We start from the raw sequence: 22216 nt of genomic DNA, 5'->3' as shown, positions 1-22216 counted from the left end.
GGGCGTGAGTGGCGAACATCTACCGGAGCTTCACGTGGTTCTGTCCGTCTCGCCGAGCAGCCGTCACGTGACGCAGGGAGGGGCGGCGGCGGCGCGCTGCCGCCGTGGACGGGGACGGGGACGCGGATGGCCGACGGCTACAGCTGGTCCACCATGCGACTCATCTCCGGCGGGGCCTTGCCCAGCAGCGCCAGCAGGCGGAAGGTGTGACGGAACGGCCCATAGCTTCACTGAGTCCACGCTGTGACAGACGAGACGACGGTCAGTGTACCTGTGTAACAGGGCTGACGTGCAGGGAACCGCCGCTCCACACTGTGCACGGCATCTACTTTATCGTCATATTGACGATTAGACTGGGAAGAAATACCGCAATGTGATAAATGACTAAAATAAGTTTTTTTCCAAATCCGCGTCGAGCATTCCGTGAACGGCATACTCGCGATGCCCGTACAGAAACGAAGACCGCCAGGTGCGGGGGGGGGGGGAGGGGCGCCTACGGGAGGTGCTGCTGGGGCCGGCCGGCCGGCCGCGCCACTCACAACAGTCGCCAGTCGAAGACGAGTCGCTGCCAGTAGCCAGCCAGCTGGGAGCGCAGGCCACCGCCCTCCACGCGGAAGGCGCCCTGCGTGGCGCTGCGAGCCATCAGCCGGTACCGGTCCACCTGGCTGCCATGCTCGGCCGTGATGGCGCGGATCAGGTTCATGTTCCTGCCGGCGCCGGGAGGGCAGGGGTCACGCGGCGGCGACAGCCGGCCGCTGCCCGCACGGCACGCTATGGCCACGGGCTGCCCCACAGCGCGCGCGGATCGGTTCGGTTACGTTCATAGTCCACAGTCCAGGATTTTCCATACCCTCAAGTTAAAAGTTGCCAGGACCTGGAAGCGTAGGACCCGCAGGCGCGCTACAGGCGACAGGCATATACAGGTGTGTATGGGTGCAAAAGCCGAGTACTGCTCGCGTAGTAATGCACCTCTCTGCAAAGCAAACTGAAGCCATTTCGGGACGGTTGTTTTACAGAGCTTAAGCTGTCACGGCAAAGCGCCTAAGTACAGTGTAGTTGTTACTTCATGCAGCGCTATCTACCCACCCCCGGCTAGAGGCCCTCTCTCTATTACCGGCTCCCACCCACTGACTAGGAAACACCGGTCACCTCCCAGGTGCAGTTCTGTCGTGTCCTCTTTGCCCCCCCCCCCCCCCTGTTAACTATGCCCGCTGAAGCGACTCCAACTACCGGCCTCGCTGGACGGACGCGGGGTAACCCTGTCCACTGGATGAGTGTGCAGAAACATGTGTCAGGACGGTCATGAGTGGGACCGGTGAGAGGACAGCGCTCAAGGACCTGTGGAAAGGAGGAAGGCATGGATTTGAGGGGGCCGTCAGTGCAAAGGCCATTCCACAACAGCCAGACTGAATGCTTGCATTAACTGACGCAAGGAGCAGAAGATCCGGGCAGTTACAAGCAGCGGCTGCTTAATGTGCAGAGTCGATCACTCGTGATAAGTGTGGTTGACGCGGTGGAGGCTCTCCGCCCACAGCGCGGGATGCAGGGGTGCGCGGCTACGACGCGCGGCTCTGGGTCTCTCCAGCCACCGGGCATAACTCCGGTCTCAGCAGCCAGCGTGTGTGGGGCGAGGGGTGGGGTGGGGTTGGGGTGGAGGGGGGAGGGGGAGCGCAGCACAAAGCAGCAGCGTCAGGGACGGTGAGCCAGCGGAGGCGGGCCGGGGGACACGCCGCGACAGCCCCTCCTCGAAGCAGCAAACCACTAAGGTAGAATCTCGACAAGCGAGCATGCACCATGCGCGTGACAGCAATAGCGACAATATGCAGGACACGGCTTCTACGGCTACTCGAATGCCAGGGCAAGTCTAAGTGAAAAGTAGCAGTACACGGGGCTACGTTGTTTGAAGTGTCATCAATGGACGTGGATGACCGTAGAATCTGGGTCCTGGCTCTCAGCGCACACAAGACCAAGCCAATCCCGCACCCACACGCCCATCCATGCAAACATGCTACCGGCATACTAGGACTGGACACATGCGGTTTGCTTAGCCGGGTTTCAGAGGTCAGTGTGGCAAGCAAGCGTAATGAAAAGGCGCTGAGTGCGAGGAAATAGCGATACTTTGCTTTCATTGGCGCTGAGTGCGAGGAGAAACTGAGTCGGACTAGTCCAGTTCACAGAATTACCATACAATTTCCACGTCAGTGGGATATAAGCATTGCAGAGCATGAGGTCAAAGCATAAAGGTGTTGCCAGAACTATAGCCGTAAGTGGGTGTCGTGGGCGAGAGCACAGATGACACAGGGCGTCATTGGAGGACCGTAGGCGGCTTCGGCCAAGCAGCCGGCGCGTGCGCGACGGCGGGCAGACGGACAGGCGGCGCCAGGCGGCAGGCGGACAGGCGGCGACAGGCGGCAGACAACGGCGCCGGGCGGCGAACAGCTGGCAGACAGCTGACGGCACACAGACAGGCGGCGCCAGCGGCGGACAGGCGACGCCAGACGGCAGATGGCTGGCGGACAGCTGGCGACGGACGGCTGGCAGGCAGCTGTCGGCAGTCCGACGGCGACCGGCCGGCAGGTTGTCCGACGGACGGAAGGCAGACGGCGGCGGACGGACAGCCGGCGGACGCCGGCGGACGCCAGCGGACGGACAGGTGGCGCCGGGCCGTCACGCGGCTCCAAACGAGCAGACGGCTTCAGAACAACAGACGGGCGGAAAGCTAGCTCCAGACGGACGGCAAGCGTCAAGCGGACAGACGGCGGAGGGCTAGCTCCACGTGGATAGGGGGCTCCAGCTGGACGGACGGCGGCACACGGGCGGGAAGCGGACCGCTATTATCAGACCGGCAGACCGCGCCGGGCGGGAGCGGAGAGCTCAGACGACAGGCCAATTTTCGAGAGCTTACGGGCACCGAGTGCTTGATTAAAAGGCACTAGTCCAGCCGGATAGCTGTCGGGTTCGGCCAGCTGAGCACAGCCCCGGCATGCTGTACCAAATGGAGGTGGGTCACGAGAGGCTCCAGCGGCGCCCATGCCAGACGGCGAGCCCGCGTGCGCCGGCCTGATTTTCTGCACAGCCGGCGCCAGCTGCGCAGGGGTGAGCCGCAGCCGACAGCCTGCTCTCACCGGCTGGCTGGAGCGCATCGTGCTGTTGTTAGCAGGGGCATTCGTGGAAGCAACGAAGCGATCGCCGACAAGCCAACGGATTCAGCCGATGGGAGGTGACGTCGGGTGACGAGCATGACACCACTCACTCTCGTCTCTCCTAGCTATCGTGCATCAGAATGTGCAGTGTAAGCCGAAGAAGCACAGTCCATCGAGAGAAGAGAAGCCGGTGGCCGCCCGGCTCCCTGGCCCGTACATAGTACAGTGACCCGTCGCAGAGCCCCGTACGCTGCACTGGGTCGCCAATCCGTCTCCGTGGCCTGTACACTGCCGGGCGCCGCCCAGCGCCCGCCGCCTGACGTGCGGCGCTCTAGCCGCCGTCCTGTACACCACACGCGGTCAGTGGTCCGCCGGAGCATCCGCATTCACCAGCGTTCACCGGAGGCCTAGCGAGACCCCGACCCGGCACCGCCTCCGCCGGTAACGCCGCTGTTGCCGCCGCCGGTGACGCCGCCCGGCGGCGGCCGGCGGCAGCGGCCGGCTCCGGCCGCCGCGCGCGCCACCCACCTGATGACCAGCAGGACGGAGCGCGGCAGGCGGCGCAGCGCGGCCGAGATCTGATCGAACCGCTCGGCCGCCTGGCGCCGCATGTACTCGAGATCGCCGGCGGCGGCGTGGCGCAGCGCGTGCAGCGCCGCGCCCGCCGCCCGCCGCGGCAGCGGCCGCTGCAGCAGCATTTCACACAGCAGACAGTAGTCTGCAAGAGACGGACCGCAGCGTCACCGATTCTCGCGCACGACTCTCACGCGGCGGACCGCAGTCTCTCGGCGAGACTGCAGTCCGCGGGACAGACCGCGGCCTGTGCGACAGACTGCAGACTGCAGCGTGCGAGGACGGCCGCCGGCTCCACTGACCGCATGATCAGCGCCAGCGAGGGCGGCAGCGCGCGGACCGTGTCCCAGACGCGGAAGTGCAGGTCGGTGACCCACGCCGTCAGCTCGGGGGTGAGCGGGCTGGGCGGCAGGCGCGGGCCGCGTGCGTCCCAGAACAGCGCGAAGAAGTCGCCGCTGGCCGTCGCGCCCGGCGGCGCCGGCACCAGCCGCTGGGTCAGTGCGATCGCCAGCAGGCGGTAGTCTGGGGGCAGGCGCGGGCGCTGCCGGGTCAAAGGTAGGGAGGGAGAGTGGGCCCGCCCCACCGGGCGCGCGCTGCGCAGGCGCGGGACGCCTATGCTCCGTCTGTGGTGTGCCGGGCCTACCTGTAACCTGGTACCGAGTCAGGGGCTTCCCCATGGGCAATATGTCCCAGGTCTGTCCACGAACGGACGCCTTGCACGGGACTTTCCTCCCTGTGAACAATTACCTACCCCCCCCCCCCCCCCCGGAGACTAGGTATGTGCCCAGCGTACCTCAACAACCAAAAATATCTCATTGGGGATGTTGTTGAAGGCTTCGCGCATGCGTTCGCGGGCGTTCTCCCAGCGCTTCTGCATGGCGGCCCGGTCTTCTTTGGACATGGTCTTCCAGGCGTTGCGGTCAAAAGCCTTCGGGCCGCGCTTGCCGAGGAACTCATTCTCCTGTTTGGAGCCGGCCGGCGGCGCGACGTACTTCTGCGCCACGAACATGCAGAGAAGCGGTACTCGTCTGCAGACAGGGGCACACTCACCGGTCCAGCTGCCGCCCCGGCGGTGCGGGCGGCCGGTCTGGACTCCGCCCGGCCTGGTCCAGTCCGAGCCGCCCCGTCACGGCGTCACGTCACGGTCACGGCCCAGCAGGCGTCTCACTCGCACGGGATGTCACGTGATCGCCCCTGATCACCATCCAACGGACACCACGTGACTAATGATCGTGGTGGATCGTGATTAGCGACCTCACACGGTCGGTGTGACCACGCTCAGGCTGATGTTATGATATCAAAGTGACGTAATCGGCATGATCTTCTTGCACGATCCGTCCGCTCATATTCGATATAACCACCGGTCGTGAATGATCTCAGACACAACGGAACCCAGTCTCTACCCTGCGGCAGACGCCATCACATGCATACTGCTGTTTGGAGGTGAGGTCTCCGTCTGCTCCTGTCCCCTGTTTGGAGGTGAGGTCTCCGTCTGCCCCTGTCCCCTGTTTGGAGGTGAGGTCTCTCTGCTTGCCCCTGTCCCCTGTTTGGAGGTGGGGTCTCCGTCTGTTCCTGTCCCTTGTTTGGAGGTGAGGTCTCCGTCTGCCTTGTACCCAGTTTGGAGGTGAGGTCTCCGTCTGCCCCTATCCTCTGTTTGGAGGTGAGGTCTCCGTCTGCCCCTGTACCCAGTTTGGAGGTGAGGTCTCCGTCTGACACTGTCCCTTGTTTGGAGGTGAGGTCTCCGTCAGCTCCTGTCCTCTGTTTGGCGGTGAGGTCTCCGTCTGCCCCTGTCCTCTGTTTGGAGATGAGGTCTCCGTCTACCACTGGCCCCCGTTTGGAGGTGAGCTCTCCGTCTGTTCCTGTCCCCTGTTTGGAGGTGAGGTCTCCGTCTACCCCTGTGCCCTGTTTGGAGGTGAGATCTCCGTCTGTTCCTGTCCCTTGTTCGGAGGTGAGGTCTCCGTCTGCCCCTGTACCCTGTTTGGAGGTGAGATCTCCGTCTGTTCCTGTCCCTTGTTCGGAGGTGAGGTCTCCGTCTGCCCCTGTACCCTGTTTGGAGGTGAGATCTCCGTCTGTTCCTGTCCCTTGTTCGGAGGTGAGGTCTCCGTCTGCCCCTGTACCCTGTTTGGAGGTGAGATCTCCGTCTGCCCCTGTAGCCAGTTTGGAGGTGAGGTCTCCGTCTGCCCCTGTACCCAGTTTGGAGGTGAGATCTCCGTCTGCCCCTGTACCCAGTTTGGAGGTGAGGTCTCCGTCTGCCCCTGTACCCAGTTTGGAGGTGAGATCTCCGTCTGCCCCTGTACCCTGTTTGGAGGTGAGGTCTCCGTCTACCCCTGTACCCTGTTTGGAGGTGAGGTCTCCGTCTGCTCCTGTCCCCTGTTTGGAGGTGAGGTCTCCGTCTGCCCCTGTACCCAGTTTGGAGGTGAGATCTCCGTCTACCCCTGTCCTCTCGATGCAGACGCACGCCCGTCCAGTTTCTTACTCCGAAAACGACAGGAGTGGCATGCCATAAGCAGCAAAATGTCTTGAGATGACCTATGTCCGGCGCAGGCATCTTCCTCCTTGTAATCCCGCCGACCTCCCATGATTGACGCACCATAAACCGAGCGGTCATAACAAAGTGACCACCGCCCAGTCATTGCAGACTACAGTGCACATACTGAGTCCCTCATTCAGCCCCTCCTCACCGAGCTGCACGCGTTTGGTGTCCCCAGTTGCCCAGATCTTACGCGGAGCCTGCTAGCCCAAGGACACGCGACATCGCTCCTCTCCGTACCATACTCAGACAGAGCCCAGTCTACTGCGGTCCAGGCCACCGGCTCCGGCAACATGGCCAGGGCAGCGACCCTTCACTCCAACGACGGAGTCTCTCTCACATACAGCGGCTTCTAGCTACAGAAGGCCCTCCACCCTCACGCAGTCGACAGGCTACCCGCGGTCAGACATAGGTCTAAATGACCGTCATTACAACACGACAGTGAATCCCTAGTTTGCGAACAATGAGTTAATATGCTGTCATTCCAGGTGGAAAAGTGGCTAAGCATACATAACACTCATTATCTGCGAGAAAAGCCAATGGCATGACTGCATTCAGCACCCGAATACTTTAATGAGAGATACAACATGATCGCTGACATGCTTACGATCATTTAAAACGCAAACCATCACATCCACGCGTAAAAAACCGGCAAATATACGCCAAAAGAATGCAAAGCAAATTTGGAATATGATGTCCTTATACAAAGTTAACCCCCACCTCACCGTGAACGGGCGTCGCCGTTTCGGTTAGTTTAGAGACACTGCTTCGCGGCTGCGTCCCACTGACGTCACAGCGGGAGTCTCCTTCTGCAACGCCAAAGTCTCGTGTTGGTACCGCGAGCCGCGCGGCCGGCCGCTCACCTGACACGCCCAGCTGTTTAGCGAAGCGCGCCATGTTCGGGTGGTCGTTGAGCACGATGGCCTTCCACAGGTTGGCGAGCGATGTGCGCACGTTGTCGGAGAGCCGCTGGTAGAGGCCGTGGTCCAGCAGCACCAGTTCCGCCCGGCCGTCCCGGTCGCGCCGCACCAGAACTGGAGGCGGCGGAGGCGGGGTCAAACACCGGTCGGTCGGCCGTCGGCGGTCGGAGCCGTCCCGGTCGCACCGCGACAGGACTGGACGCGGCGGAGGCGGGGTCAAACATCGGTCGGTCGGCCGTCGGCGGTCGGATGCACGGCATGTGTCACATAACTGAGGGTACCAACCAAAACAGACGCAATAGACAATGCAACAGAAGGCATACATCACGCAGTGAAACATGTTGAGTCGCACAGTTGGACGTGACCTGTATGTGGCGCACCGGGATTATTTGCGCAGAGCGCAGAAGCCCTTCGCCCCGCGGCGCATGTCATCAGTCACATGGCGAGCATCATCAGTCAAAAGGTTGGAGGAGATGGTCGGCCATATGACATACCACAAGGTTGGAGGAGACGGTCGGCCACATGACACCACACGATTGGAGGAGACGGTCGGCCATATGGCATACCACAAGGTTGGAGGAGACGGTCGGCCACCATGACACGCCACAAGGTTGGAGGAGACGGTGGCTACATGACACACCACACGGTTGGAGGAGACGGTCGGCCACCATTGGCATACAACACGGTTGGAGGAGACGGTGCGGCCACATGGCATACAACACGGTTGGAGGAGGGAAGCGGTCGGCCACATGGCATACCACAAGGTTGGAGGAGACGGTCGGCCACATGACATGCCACAAGGTTGGAGGAGACGGTCGGCCACATGACGCACCACACGGTTTTTTTTTGGGGAAGGAGACGGTCGGCCACATGGCATAAAACACGGTTGGAGGAGACCGGTCAGCCACATGGCATACAACACGGTTGGAGGAGACGGTCGGCCACATGACACACCACAAGTCGGGAGGAGACGGTCGGCCACATGGCATACCACCAGTCACACATCCGACAGTGAGAGCAACACACTGCGAGAGCGACGACCGGCGTGTTTCAGCGTGACATGGCTCGTTCCGCCACAGCGCACCACCGTCGCATCAATACGACTGTCCCACATCAGACCCACCCACTGGAACGAAGCATCCAGCCAAACAGTCCAAGCCCGCGAGCGTGACTGCGCACGCTGACGAGTGAGGGGCACACGACACCAGCGCCGCGCGCCCGCCCGAGAGCGCGCGCGAGCGCGGGCCCCCACTCACTGTTGCCCGGGTGGGGGTCGGCGTGCACGAAGCCCGAGTGGAAGATCTGCTCGGCGAACGAGCGAATCAGCTTCGTGTCGACGTCGGCGATGTCCAGGCCCAGCGCCTCGATGCCCTCGCGGTCACTGATTTTGACGCCGTCGATGTACTCGGCCGTCAGCACCCTCTGGCGGACGCACAGCGGAGAGTCAACAACAGCGGAGAGTCAACGGTCAGTGGGCGAAACACAGCGGACAGCCGCTGATGAGTGCAGAAGGAGAGTCAAGAGGAGTCACCGGGAGGAAACAGGGTGCTCAGCTTGACACCCGCTGATGAGCGCAAAGTGACGAGTCGAGTAAAAATTCAAGAGCGTCAAGAGCAGTCTTAAGGGGGGGGGGGGGGGAAACAAAACGGACGGCCGACATTAGCTGCATTAGCATTAGCATTAGCAAAAGTAGACTGTCAGAGTCGCTGGTGGAAAAGAGCGGCCAGCCAATATCCGTTGATGAGCACAGAGGACAGAGTCAAGGAATCACGGGGGAGGGGGAGAGCGGCCAGCCACGCCAGGTGATGAGCACAGAGGGAAGGGCCCAGTCAAGACCCACCGCCGAAGGCCGAATGGCCAGCCAGCACCTGCTGCCGGACAGAGAGCTGGGAGTTCGAGTCCCCTCCAACCATGTAAGTGTCCGCTGTCCGACGGAGACTGCACAGGCGTTTGGCGCCCGCAACGCTGCGTGATCCGCCCTCCGAAACAGACTGCACAGGCGTCTGGCGCCCGCACCGCTGCGTGATCCGCCCGACAGAACAGCCCGTTCGCGACCGCACCATAAATCATGGCAACATTGTAGCAGTGATGTGACAGCGTCGCGTGCCCCATGCCCAGTGCCAATCAAAACATCGCTATCAAACTGGCGTCCTGTCAACAGCATGCATGCCAGTCGGTAAAGGCTAAAAACCTGCGCGCACGCGAGGACGCAGCCTTAAAAAAGGCGACTGCCGGTAACATTCATAGCACAATGCATGTCAACATTATGAATGAAGGTTCGCGCCACTGCAGCATGCAAAGAACATAGCTTCAATTATCCTGCCTCAGACGCCCCCCCCCCCCCCCGCAGAGCAGCGGAGCCGCGAACCGCACCCCTCGCGCCCCTGCCGCCGGGGACTGACCAGCGACGTCTTCTCCCAGTGGACCGTGGGCACGTGCACGAAGCTGAAGTGGGCCAGGTCCTTGGCGCAGCGCTCAGCGTTCCTCGCTTCGTTCACGAAATCCAGCTCTTCGGCGAGCGTCTTCTTCAGGTCCTTCATCACCCATTTGAGCGTGAACTTGGGGTGCATCCAGGAGATGAGCTCCAGCAGCAGCTCGATGGTGCTGATGTCGCCGTGGAAGCGGTCCTGCAGGTCGATGTTACTGCACCTTCACCGCCACCTGCCGGCGGGACGGGGCGGAGCCTGTCGTGACCGGATCGGTCACCTCCTGAGCCAACATTCGCTGATTGCGTCACACGCCTACACCATGGTCACCCAGTGCTTGCTGGCCTTATGCCAGCTCTACAGACGCGTGACAGCGCAGCGAACGCCACGGACCACTGCCGGCGGCATTGGGTTAGCATGCCGTTCAATGCAGTACGTTGTGCAAAAGGCCATTGCGCAGGGATAGGCATCGTGGAAGCGAGGGAGAGGACAGGGAGGTCAGTCAGGCAGTCATCTCCGGAAAAAAAACATTGAGGCTTGATGTGCGTGCGCGCGTACGTGCGTGGCAAGAGATGAGGAAAAAGACTGCTAAAGGACACGGAGGATTAACAAGCAAGATGTGATCAAATACGCAAACCATGAAACCTCGTGGACGACTGTCGACTATCCAACCGTCACACAACAATACCTTCGTGTGACACTGTCGACTATCCCAACCGTCACACAACAGTACCTGCGTGTGGACACTGTCGACTGTCCCAACCGTCACACAACGTACCTGCGTGTGTCACTGTCGACTGTCCCAACCGCCATACAACAGTACCTGCGTGTGACACTGTCGACTATCCCAACCGTCACACAACACAGTACCTGCGTGCGAAACTGTCGACTATCCAACCATCAACACAACAGTACCTGCGTGTGACACTGTCGACTGTCCCAACCGTCACACAACGGGTACCTGCGTGTGTCACTGCCGACTGTCCCAACCGCCATACAACAGTACCTGCGTGTGACACTGTCGACTATCCCAACCGTCACACAAACGGTACCTACGGGAGACACTGTCGACTGTCCCAACCGTCACACAACAGTACCTACGTGTGACACTGTCGACTGTCCCAACCGCCATACAACAGTACCTGCGTGTGACACTGTCGACTATCCCAACCGTCACACAATGGTACCTGCGTTGTGTCACTGTCGACTGTCCCAACCGCCATACAACAGTACCTGCGTGTGACACTGTCGACTATCCCAACCGTCACACAACAGTACCTGCGTGTGACACTGTCGACTGACTGTCCCAACCGTCACACAACGGTACCTGCGTGTGTCACTGTCGACTATCCCAACCGTCACACAACAGTACCTGCGTGTGACACTGTCGACTGTCCCAACCGTCACACAACAGTACCTGCGTGTGGTCACTGTCGACTGCCCCAACCGTCCACAACAGTACCCGTGTGACACTGTCGACTGTCCCAACCGTCATACAACAGCTGTCAGAGGGCGCGGGAGGCGACAGCACGACCCCACCTCCCAGATGATCGCCTCAGGGCAGAGATTGGACGAGGGTAACGTGCCGACAGTGCGGACGATATCGTGTTCGCCACGTGCAGCGAATACCGTGTGTTGTCCGCTGCCCATACTGGACGCCACCCTCTCACAAACCGGTAAGCATGTCACACGTGCCGTCGTTTGTCCGCCATCGTTCACCAGGTCTTCCAAACTGCGGCAAGTTCTCGTCCGGCTGTTGGCTGGACGAGCATCATGCAGCATCTGTGGCTGTTCGCCGGCGGCCGCCGCCCACTCTCACCTGCTCGCCACTGTGAGTCTTGGCCTTGAACACCTGCGCCAGGCTGGCGGCCGCCACGGGCTCCGGGTCGAACTCAGCGAACAGGTCCAGGTGCGAGCGGCCGAAGTCCTCCATGAACAGCTGGCCCACCTCATCGGCCCGTCGGTTCAGGCACTTGTCCTGCAGCACCTGCAGCACGGCCAGGACACGGGCTCTTGGCTGACTCCCTGGGACCACGCCGTCCCGCAGACCTTGGTCAGCACGCGGACACGCGGATGGCGCGTACAACGCCCCCTGGCGCCGCTACGCACGTCCACCTTTGCACGGAAGGCGCGCGGCTGGATAATCGGAAAAGGTTCCATTACAAAGTGTACTGCTTGAGCACAAAACACATGGCAGTGTTTCAAGTAGACTACAAGCCGCTCGCTATCCACCTACTTCCCTTCGCATGAATATGACATGGTCGGCGGACGGTGGCAGCTGGTCCGGGCCCGCTCCACGGAGCCCCGCCACCCACCTTAAGCGTGTTGAGGTACTCCTTGGGCAGGATGTGGTTCATGGACACCAGACCTTGGCCAAGCTTGACGTAGAGGCCGCCGTTCTTGAGGCAGCCGACGAGAATGCGCTGGGCCGACCGCTGGTGGCAGCCCGACATGGCTTTCTCGTACTCCTCGCACGTGTCGTCCATGCCGCGAGTCGACCACCAGTAGTCGAGCGAGATGGTGGCGCCCGTCACCACCGACCTGCCGTCACGTGTGACGTCACCATCTGACGTTACGATCATCGCGTGTGACGTTACGATCTTCACGTGTGACGTTATGATCACCGCGTTAGACGTTATGATCATCGCGTGAGACGCAGCGATCATCACGTGTGGCGTTATGATCATCGCGTGAGACGCCACGATCATCACGTGCTGACGCCACGATCATCACGTGCAACGCCACGAACGACGGGCGAGTACGCGGTGGCAGCACCAGGAAAGCACGTGACGCGATCGCGAGGGGCGTCATATGCACTGTAAATGGAGCATGAGGTCACGAGATTAATCACCCGCTACTGACGTAACGGCTTCTGATACAACCATGGCCGGGGAATATTGCCTTGCACCAAGAGCCAAGCGCGGGGGTCTGCGCACTCCCACAGGTTTAACCCGAGGCGGAAGGCGGCTCCGTGTCTGCGAGACAGCACGGCGTACTCACGAGGTGACTCACATGGCGGAATCACATGCACGCACAACACCCGCACTGCCGTCTTTTCGCCTCGATGCTGTGAAACACTGAATAAAAAACCGGCCCGCAGCTTCGAAAACGAACAGCCGTGGGGCCAGTTTCCATAACCATTCATCCCCGCCCGTATTTTTGGTAAACGCCGTGTACTGCGTAGGGAAAGAGCCAGGCGAACTCGCGTCGGCAGCCGATCCTTACCGAACGAAGCGCCCGATGCCCTCGTACGTGACTCTGAACTGGCGGCGCCCGATGTCGTCCAGGGTGGCGTAGTAGACGCCCGGTACTACCACGCCACCTACCGCCGCTCCAGCCAAGCTGTACTTGAGGAGTCTGCCGACAGAGCGCCGCGCCGGGGCGCCGGCCGCCGTGCTCATCTGTCGACATGACAGCGGCAAACTTGCCAGCTGAGCCCACCGACGGAGCGCCATGGCCGTTCTGCCACGCTGGTAACAGATTCTAGCAGGCAGTGTTCTGAAATGACACAGGCGTCGTCTTATAGGCAAACGCATTTTAGACAGGCTTTATCGCTCTCCTCCCCTCCCCTCCCTATCCAGCACCAGAGCAAATGGTGTCGAGTCACTCACGTTCCAACAGGCCAGTAACGCACCGCAAGCAAAACCCCCGGCATTAAGGTCGTATTTCCCACCCAGCTAGCGTTACAAGCGATGCAGGCGGAAGCCTCCGGTGACGGCCTGCACGCTCCCAGCTCTGCAGACGAGCGAGCTGCAAAGCCCAGCCAGCAGTTTCGCCGGCCGGGTGTAAGACAGACGGCCCATCGGGCGGCACTCCGGGAGGTGCGTGCCCAGCTCCGTGGCCGGCTCAGCCAACCGCCGCGGACGTGATGGCGTTGGTGGGGCTGACGCGGCGGGCAGTGAAGCCGGCGCTCGTCTTGAAAGGGTGACTCTCACTCGGGTAATACTTGCAAATGTCAAACAAACCACGAAGTTGGAATGGGTCTGTTCCAATCAGCATTCGTATGCGGGCACGTGCGCGATAACTTTCGCCAACACACCCGTACATATAACACACAAAATAAACTGGCGACAGTGATACATGGCGCAGATGTGCGTCACGTGGCCCACGTATCACCGACCGGCCACCACGACGTGCGTCAAACGGCCCTCTGTGCGAGCGACTCACAGCCGTGTTCCCACGCGCTTCACGCTGCTCACGTGCCGCACCTCGTCACTTCGCTTCGCCCTCGGCGGGTCCGTCAGCCCGGCCGCCCTCTCGCCGGGCTCCACAGCACCGTCCTGCCGTACCCTCGCACTCGGCGGCGGCAGCCGACTGGCGCCGCCGGCGGGCGTGCCCGCTGCCAGCGGCGGCGGCGTCATGCTGTGCGAGCTGGCAGCCCCGCGCCGCCGGGCGTCATTCAAGGTCACGGCAGGCCGCCACCGGCGCAAGGACAGTCTATGGTAGGGGGGACGCAGATGCCCCCCCCCCCCCTCTAAAAAAAATCGCCAACGATTGGCTTTGATATTCCGGAAGCCTAGCGCGCAATAGATGAATTCACCATATAGCGTAGCATGGGCAGTGACGAGATAAAAATTCGTTGCACTACTACCTAGCCTCTTACTTCACCTAACGCTAGCACGTCTCGTCGACCTACCGCTTCGTACGCACTACATACCCTGCCCCATCCCCTGCCTGCAGCGGTTGCACTGCCGCTGCTCCAGCCCCATCCGCAGCCGCCGGCGCCACTCCACAGTACTCCCCGGCCCTCGAGCCACGGCGCGGGGACGGGGAGGGGAGGGGCGGGGCGGCGGCGTACCCGTCGCACCTGCACGCTCACCATGACCGGCCGGTGTGGGTCCGGTGGTATCGGCCCCGCGCCAGGCCTATCTCGCCGCTGATAAAGGCTGACCGGTGGTCACGCGGCGCGGCGGCGACTGGATTGTGATGAGGCAGCGGACGGTCTCTCCTCATGAATGTGAGTCAATCTGCCAGCTTGCAAGTGATCCTGGACGAGTCTGGCTGCTTGAAGGAGTGTCCCACATTTGAAGCACATTTCATAAATATCATCTCGTGAAGCCTCAGGACCAACGTCTAAGTAAAATTACTGGGTAGTGTGGCTGCAGCACCGTCAAGACATGATATGCATACCAACTTCAATTATGATCGAGTCCAAATTACGCTGCCAACGCTTTGTAGCAGCACTATGCTTTTTCTCTGCAGTTGTCGAAGTCGCCGTCGCCATGACAACCGCCGGGTGCAACTTAAAGAACGCTTGTGATTGGCCCAGCAGGCGGCAAGGGTCTGTCACCGAGAAGTGCATTGCTTTAAGTTTAAACCAGCGCGCCACAACAGACCATGTGGTACTCCCTCTCCCAAAACCAAGTGCGCCTAAAAAAAACTAAAAAAAGAGTAACTGAGGTAAACGCCATAAGGGAGAGAGAAAACCCAGAGCATAGCGTTTCGTTAAATTCGCCGGAAAAATATCCATGCCCGCGCATCTTTTTGCCTAAACAGTGTGGTTAAAGTCCTCGTAGCATTTACTACATAACATTTTTAACAAATTAGCGTGTTGCAGACATAACAGAAGACATACATCGGAAAAAGCACGGCAAACGAAATGTATTACTTTCATTGTGGTGGGTAGGGCGTACAATAAGATTTATCCAGCAGGAGCGGCTACTTCAAATCGAAACTCTGAGCTATTCAGCCGTGACCGCTGGCCGGATGTTACGTTTTTCGGCCGGATCGGACCAGACAGCAGTCGGCGGGCGCTCCAGCTGACGCAGCCGGAGCGGCCTGCTTACCGCGGACCGCGGGCTCGGAGGGGCGCCGACACAGTGCCGGCCACGCGAAGCTCTCGACACTACCGGCACCACCGACGCCACCTGACACCGCCTCATACCGTCTGACACCGCCTTACACCGTCCTAGCACCGCCTGACACCGCTATGACAACACTTGCTACCGCCTGACAGCGGGGTTCCGCCGTCGAGCAGGCACGGTCAACACGCAAGCCAGGAGCGAACACAGGCCACACAACGTGATCATCCGTCTTTGAGGTACATATTAAAAACATTGGCACCGTGATGACCACGGCCGGCACTTATCAGTACCGGGGTGGCGCCGGAACAGCACCGCCAGCACCACCGAATCTGAACCGGCCTTGAAGTCAGCCGTTTCGGGTTTCGAAAACACGAACCTAAGTTGAACCCATCAACTCAAAATCACGCGGCCCAAGGCCAAGCTAGTGTACACCGTTGTTTTGCGAAACCAAAACCCTTTTCGCGTGTGCTTAAACTATAATTGGATCAGATAATAGCATCGGGGTTTCGCGCAGTACGTGAAACGACATGCTATCATGGACCACGTTTCGGACAGTTAAGTTCTCCGGCCGGTGTCCGGTGTAAACTGGTTTCAACAATAGCCGACTGTTTCTGGCATGCATGAGTCGCAACCTGGAAAGTTGTGTGGCATATTAGTGTGCCAGGATAGAAAAGACCGCTTTGTGCATTAAATTCACGAGTGCAATGATAAAATCACTATGACAAAGACCAATCCAGCAATTCAAGATCGCCTGAAGCCGACGCCAGAGGCACAGTAATTAACACATTATCCAAAGCCCAGATAGAATAAAGTTGTCAAAAATGACACAAGGACAAAGCCAAAGCCGAAGCCTGCCAGTACGATTAGCACAAAGACGAAGCCAAAGCCAGCCGTGGAAAGGTGCGCAAATCGAAGCCAAACCTGAAACCATAGAACCATGGGCGTAGGAACGTCTCAAACAATGGGGGGGGGGGGGGCAGGCAGCCTCAGGGTATACTTCAGTAACTTTTTTGGGGGGGAAGTAAGCCCGCTGACCGAGGGGGGCAGAGATGGAGGTTATTGTCCGCTCTCAATTCACACAATATTTTGCAAATAATTAAATGCCATTGTTGCTATGCTACATATACACATACAGCTGTCTCGCACTGGGCACGATCTTGCCTTTCGACTCATCCATGTCAAATAAGGGCATTCAGCTTCCTATGATCATTCATCCACTTCAACACTGTTTTTCCTGGGGACGCGAAAGGGCACGGGTGGGTACACATTTTGGACCATTGAGGAGGCGTCTACCTCCGCAGGATAGATGCCAAAATATGACATCGACAAAATACGACATATCTAAATTTTCATGAGCCTAGGTATCGTGGGCTACTTTTCTAGAGATAAGATTTGTCGCAGTATTTCAAGCGGAAACAAATTCGAAAGCTTTAAATACAAACTGCCAAAAACAATGTGACAAAACCAGTAAACTTGAGTTTTTTCTGTAAAAGACCACGCCATAGAATGAGGCTCTTCTAACATATATATTCCTTATCTGAGCTCTGCTCTCGTCCGCCATCGGCAGACACTGCCCTGGCCCGGCTGTTCCCCTCTGGACTGACTGCGAACTGACCGTATGGCAGCTTTGCTGCATAGTTATGGATCAGCATTACTACTTATCGGTGTGTAAAACATATATTCGACACCTGCAGCAGTACGGGACTCCGGATAACCTTCCCTTACACCACATCACCAAAGAAAACTTTCGGAAAGCTACCTGTCTTAGGAATGAATTGGTCCAACGGACATTCAATGGCACCTTATTTAACGTAGCCGGCTCGATCTACTTTTGTATGTAGGCACGAACGTAGCCAGAGCCTTACCAAGGGGATTAACAAAACCCCCCGATCATGACCCCCAAAAAGAGATCGCCAGGTATAGCTTAGCTGTCAACAAGGACAAGGTCAGCTTCGTTTTATTATTACTTTTACCTTGAAACTCGAACAGAAACCAGAAGCCGCCGCGACACCTATTCTGTTTGTATTTTGAGGTCCATGGGCCATGGAAATCAGACGTTAAACGACTGCGTGGAATAAATCACCGGCGCTCTTAATTTACAATGGTTCAGTGGACTCTTTTCAAACTGATAAAATTCAGAAGTTTTGTCAGATTGCCAGATCTTATAGGGATACATCATAATTCAGAAGTTTTGTCAGATTGGCAGATCTGAGAGATACATCATATCACATTGTTCTCCTCCTTGACCTTCTGACCTGCGCAGTTGGCCCCGGATCAAGATATGAACACTTATTGACTTGTCTTGTACTATGTCTTGCATTCAGTCAGGATAAATTACTGAGAAAAATTTTGTAACATGGGTTCGAATATGCGCACTCGTAAATCTTGGCAACGACAGCCTCAACGTCCGGCGTTGCAGTCTACATAGACCGCGCGGCGTTGGCCCCACGGCTGTGACACTAAGCAATGGCCCATGGGCGAACGAAAAACATGACGAATCTTCAGGAAGATGGCTGGTGAACTACGTAAATCGGCATGCATGTTTACGGTGGCACAAGAGTAGGCTAAACGCAACTTAAATTTGAAAAAAGCGGGGGAGGGGGCAGTTAACATTACTGGCCCCCTCACCTTGAAAAGGTGGGGGGGGGGGGGGGGCATTGACCCCCAGCCCCCTTCCATGTTCCCACACCCATACATAGGACCAAACCTTTGCCTTCGCAAATCTGCAGCCAAAACAGAAGCTGGCTTCGTATCCATGATTGACAGGAGCCACTGAAGGCCGATACAAGCACCGGCATCCGCCTCAACATTCCCGTCTCTAAGGTCCTGTCTGTCTGCACGGAGGCCGGCGCAGGTGTCACATATCTAGTCTAAACCCAGACCGAAGACGAGACGTGCTTCGGCCAGACGTGCCCGGGGTAGGGGAGGGGAGGGCGACGGCGCGTCGGCTGCAGGCAGCCGCTGCGCGCAACTCTGCAGCCCCAACCGGAGCCCGCGGCGAGGTCAAAGCAAATGGCCCGGCGTTATGCTAGACTGCCGACCATCCATCAGCGAGGGCGGCCCGTCTCTCGGAGCTGCTGTGGGGCCGCTGGTGACGCCACCACCAGCCCCGCTGTGCTAGCGTCTCCCGCACCAGTCGCTGGGGGAGACTCGGGCCGGAGCGCTGAGTTCGTCGAAAGCGGCGCAGTCCTCGGCACGTGGGGCTCTGCAGTTTGCGCATCGTATTACTGTTCCACCCGCCATACCGCGATGAATCTCGTGAAGGATAGCGAAGGTCAGCATCCGGCTACTGTGATAAAGATGATAAGGGTTTTAGGGCGCGCCGACTCTTGAGGTCATTTTGCGCCTATACCAGCTACAGTCATACACAGGCAAAACATAGGTATCATAGTAGGTTCGAGCCGAGAGCGTGCCATCTTCGGCACGGCACTACGCATCCCAGGCTGACGGCCTGCAATAAATCACCGCACCATGAGTTACAGCCACCGCAGGCTGGCGCAGAACAGGTTTAGAGCGTTGCCATACCTCTACCTCTACCTCTACCTCTACCTCTACCTCTACCCCTACCTCTCCCTCTCCCTCTCCCTGGCATTTGGCATGGCAATTGGCATTGAGAGGAAAGGCTTTGACAAGCCGGAATGCTTTAAGGTGTTTGCATATGATGTCAAAAAATTTCTTTGTGTCAAAACAGTGACAAAACAGCTCATCGCTAATGACTTAATCAAAGAAAAAAATGGAAAAGTAGCTGGGAACATGTTTGAATGTTTTAAGCACCAATAAATATAACATTCTGCTATTGCACCTGTTGATTATCATGCATGAAACAGCAAAGTTCCAAGGTAGGTGGATAAAGTTGCATCTACTACACCAGCCTTCAAAAAAATCCTGATGGCAAAATGTTGTTCAAACATGCTTGAGATGTCTGAAACACATGCATACAAATGTGGTCAATGACTCAGTAAATGCAGCTATTTTCTCAGCTCAACAAGCTTCACCAACAGCTTTTCTGGCTGATGAAACCATGTCATGCCCTGGAAGACAATTTCAAAACAGCTTTGTCAGTATAGCATATGTAGGAAGAAGTACCACAGCACGTGATTTGAATTTAGAGCCCATAGTAGGTTTTTCACTATGACCAATAGCAACTGAAATAATTTCATAAGCCAGGATGCATCTGAACTCCTCCGGAATAATACAAACGAGACTATCAAGAGAAAGAATGTAAAAGCTGTGCATGGTAGATCCATTACCTTTGCCTATTTAAAGTTGCAGGGAATATGGGTGCCATGCTTACTCTGATGCTTTAATATTGCTGTATTTAATATTTTGAAGTGGTATCATTTGCCTGAGGCTGGTTTTCCAACATAGAACATTTCCCTAGTGCTGCCACCATGGCCAGCATTTTGGACTCATGATTTTAACTAATGCAGCTGTATATCTGAGTGCACCACATTACTGTACACCTGTTAACTTGTTGCTCTCAATGGTGGGTGATGTAAGCTGGGTAGTCACTCCAACTAATTATAAATGTGTGGTTAATATGACTTGCTGCATGAGCAAGTTCTGCTTTCAACATCAGTCTATGAGGAGTTGAAAGGTCTTGGTAGCTGTTGATGAAACTTGCCCTAATCCGAATCATATTTCTTATTGGAGAGCATCAGGGACCAAGTTGTTGTGGTACTCAGTATGCCACATGCTGCATGTGTTACACAAATATGCATAAGCCAAGTTTGTATGATGGTAACTTTACTGTAAATTACATAATGCCACATGCATGCTGTAACACTTTGCGAAAGGGGGATTACAAATTAAAATCAATTTGATACTTTTGTTGATGCCGTAAGCATAACATTTTTCATAAATCACGTAGGAATTAGGTTGGTTCTATCCACAAAAGCAATGCAAAATAACTAGTGCACATACCCAATTATACTCCAGTTACAACATACCAGTATTCATCAACCACATGAGACTTGACCTACATGCAGGGGCATAGTTTATTATTCAGTTGGAGGTGGCTTCAGCCTGTTCCTTCCAACTTGGGCTCCAGCCCCAAAATCTGGGCAAGAAAGTTCGTCAAAACCAGGGAAGAACCTGCTTATTGGCATATTCAGGAGACGGGTTTGCTCATTTTTGACTGTTCAGCATACCAACTGATTTGGTGAAACTATAAGTCTGCCTAGATGGCTGAGTTGTTATATCTCATGTGCTTACCTTCCAGTTATTTTCACATGCCCCTGCCAATCCTGGCTACCAGGAATGCGTTCTCAGCGTAGAGTAATACGAACTTTCTAACAAGCCGAGGATGTGCGGATTTGTCACGCCTGCGCTGTCTTGAACTTGATATGGTAACATGTTTCCTGGGATATGGTTGCAGCACTCGCTACCTCGGAAAGTACTTTTAGTGATGTTGCTGACCCTTGTTATCGGGTGTTCAGCCAGGGTGTCACTGTATACTTTCGAGGGAAGGGTGACCTGAGGTCCTCCATACTAACTTAAGCCCTTGCCATATTCTTCTGAGCCCCCCAATGGATATAAAGAAAAATAACGTTGAACCGCTGGAATGCAGCGTCTGCCGAACTGATCATTAACTACCTAAGCACATCGATATCAACATTGTCATCACCACATGTCATAATTATCATTATCATATTGGCTTCATGTTGGAAGTCATTCCACAGCCTGAAACCAATATTGAAACCTAACAAATGTGTCTTTACAATTTTGACATTGGGGACGCAAATCAAACTGACCAAAATCCGGAGAGTAATCGGCTTTGGGGTTAGGTTGGATTAACTTTATAGGCTTAGCCCACCAAACGATATTACACAGTGACATCCCTGACAGCAGCACCGGGTGCCAAGCAGCACTCATCGTCACGGGGTTTAAGATAAGCCAGTTGAAGTTGGAAGCTGGGGCACCAGTCGCCCTTTGTAAGACCACCATCAGGGTTGCAGCCCAACAGCTGGACTGACCTCTGAGGACGTCAACTGTATTTGCCAGTGGAGACCATACCAGAGCAGACAGACCACGACCGCGACAGCCGGATCCCGACCCCGCCGTGAGCAGTGGACCCGGACGACATGCGACCACCCCGCCACCCAGGGCCGGTTAGGTCAACCATGTTTGGCCCCAGCCAGTCAGTCACCAGCCGACAACAGGTCAAGATTTGAAAGTCCTGAAACTTGTAAAACAGCGTCAACAGCCTGGCTGGCCCTACCCGGCCAGGTTTGCTTTCGGCGGGGCTTTATCTTCGCAAACACAGTTCTTAACGTCACGCAGCCTTTCCAGCAAAAATTGGCACAGCGACTTGTTGTGTTAAAATATGTTCACGGTGGTTGTATGCAAGCTACTTGATCAGACAAAGTTTTCCTGCAACAATTTCCTGCACAAGATCAACTGAAAATTAAATCTGCCTCACTCGATTACAATATGAAGCGAAAAATTTGCAAATTGCCAAGGAGCCGAAGGTCGCGTGTCGAAATCGGGTCTTGATCTCGTCGAAGTAGGCCACCATGACACTGGGTCAACACCATTCGACAAAGACAATAACTTAACGCGAACTGGCAAACGTGGTGCCGGTCAGGTGCGCTCTAACGCAAAGTATGAATCCGCTGGTTCGCGCGTGTTACATCTCGGTCAGATTTTGTGGAGTTAAGTTGCGTGGTAAGCCTCGGCTGCCGGAGCAAGCAAAGACGGAAGAACCCTACTGCACATTAGAAGTTAGTGCACCGGCTACAATGCTCTGAGTGAGCTTAACATCGTCCGACCCATAGGACGGCAATGATCGGCCTAAAAACGCCCAATGTCGTCTTGTTGA

At 56.8% G+C, this 22216-nt stretch overlaps 1 pseudogene; it reads right to left on the bottom strand.

Moving 5' to 3' along the window:
• LOC119105915 (putative aarF domain-containing protein kinase 5) lies at positions 1 to 20657 on the bottom strand (annotated as a pseudogene).
• Positions 20658 to 22216: the final 1559 nt, after the last annotated feature.

This window comes from Pollicipes pollicipes, unplaced genomic scaffold (genome assembly GCF_011947565.3).
Source record: "Pollicipes pollicipes isolate AB1234 unplaced genomic scaffold, Ppol_2.1 Scaffold_6138;HRSCAF=7277_pilon_pilon_pilon, whole genome shotgun sequence".
Classification (NCBI taxonomy): domain Eukaryota; kingdom Metazoa; phylum Arthropoda; class Thecostraca; order Pollicipedomorpha; family Pollicipedidae; genus Pollicipes; species Pollicipes pollicipes.
Note: the sequence above shows the minus strand (reverse complement) of the source record. Positions and strands in the feature narration are given on the sequence as shown.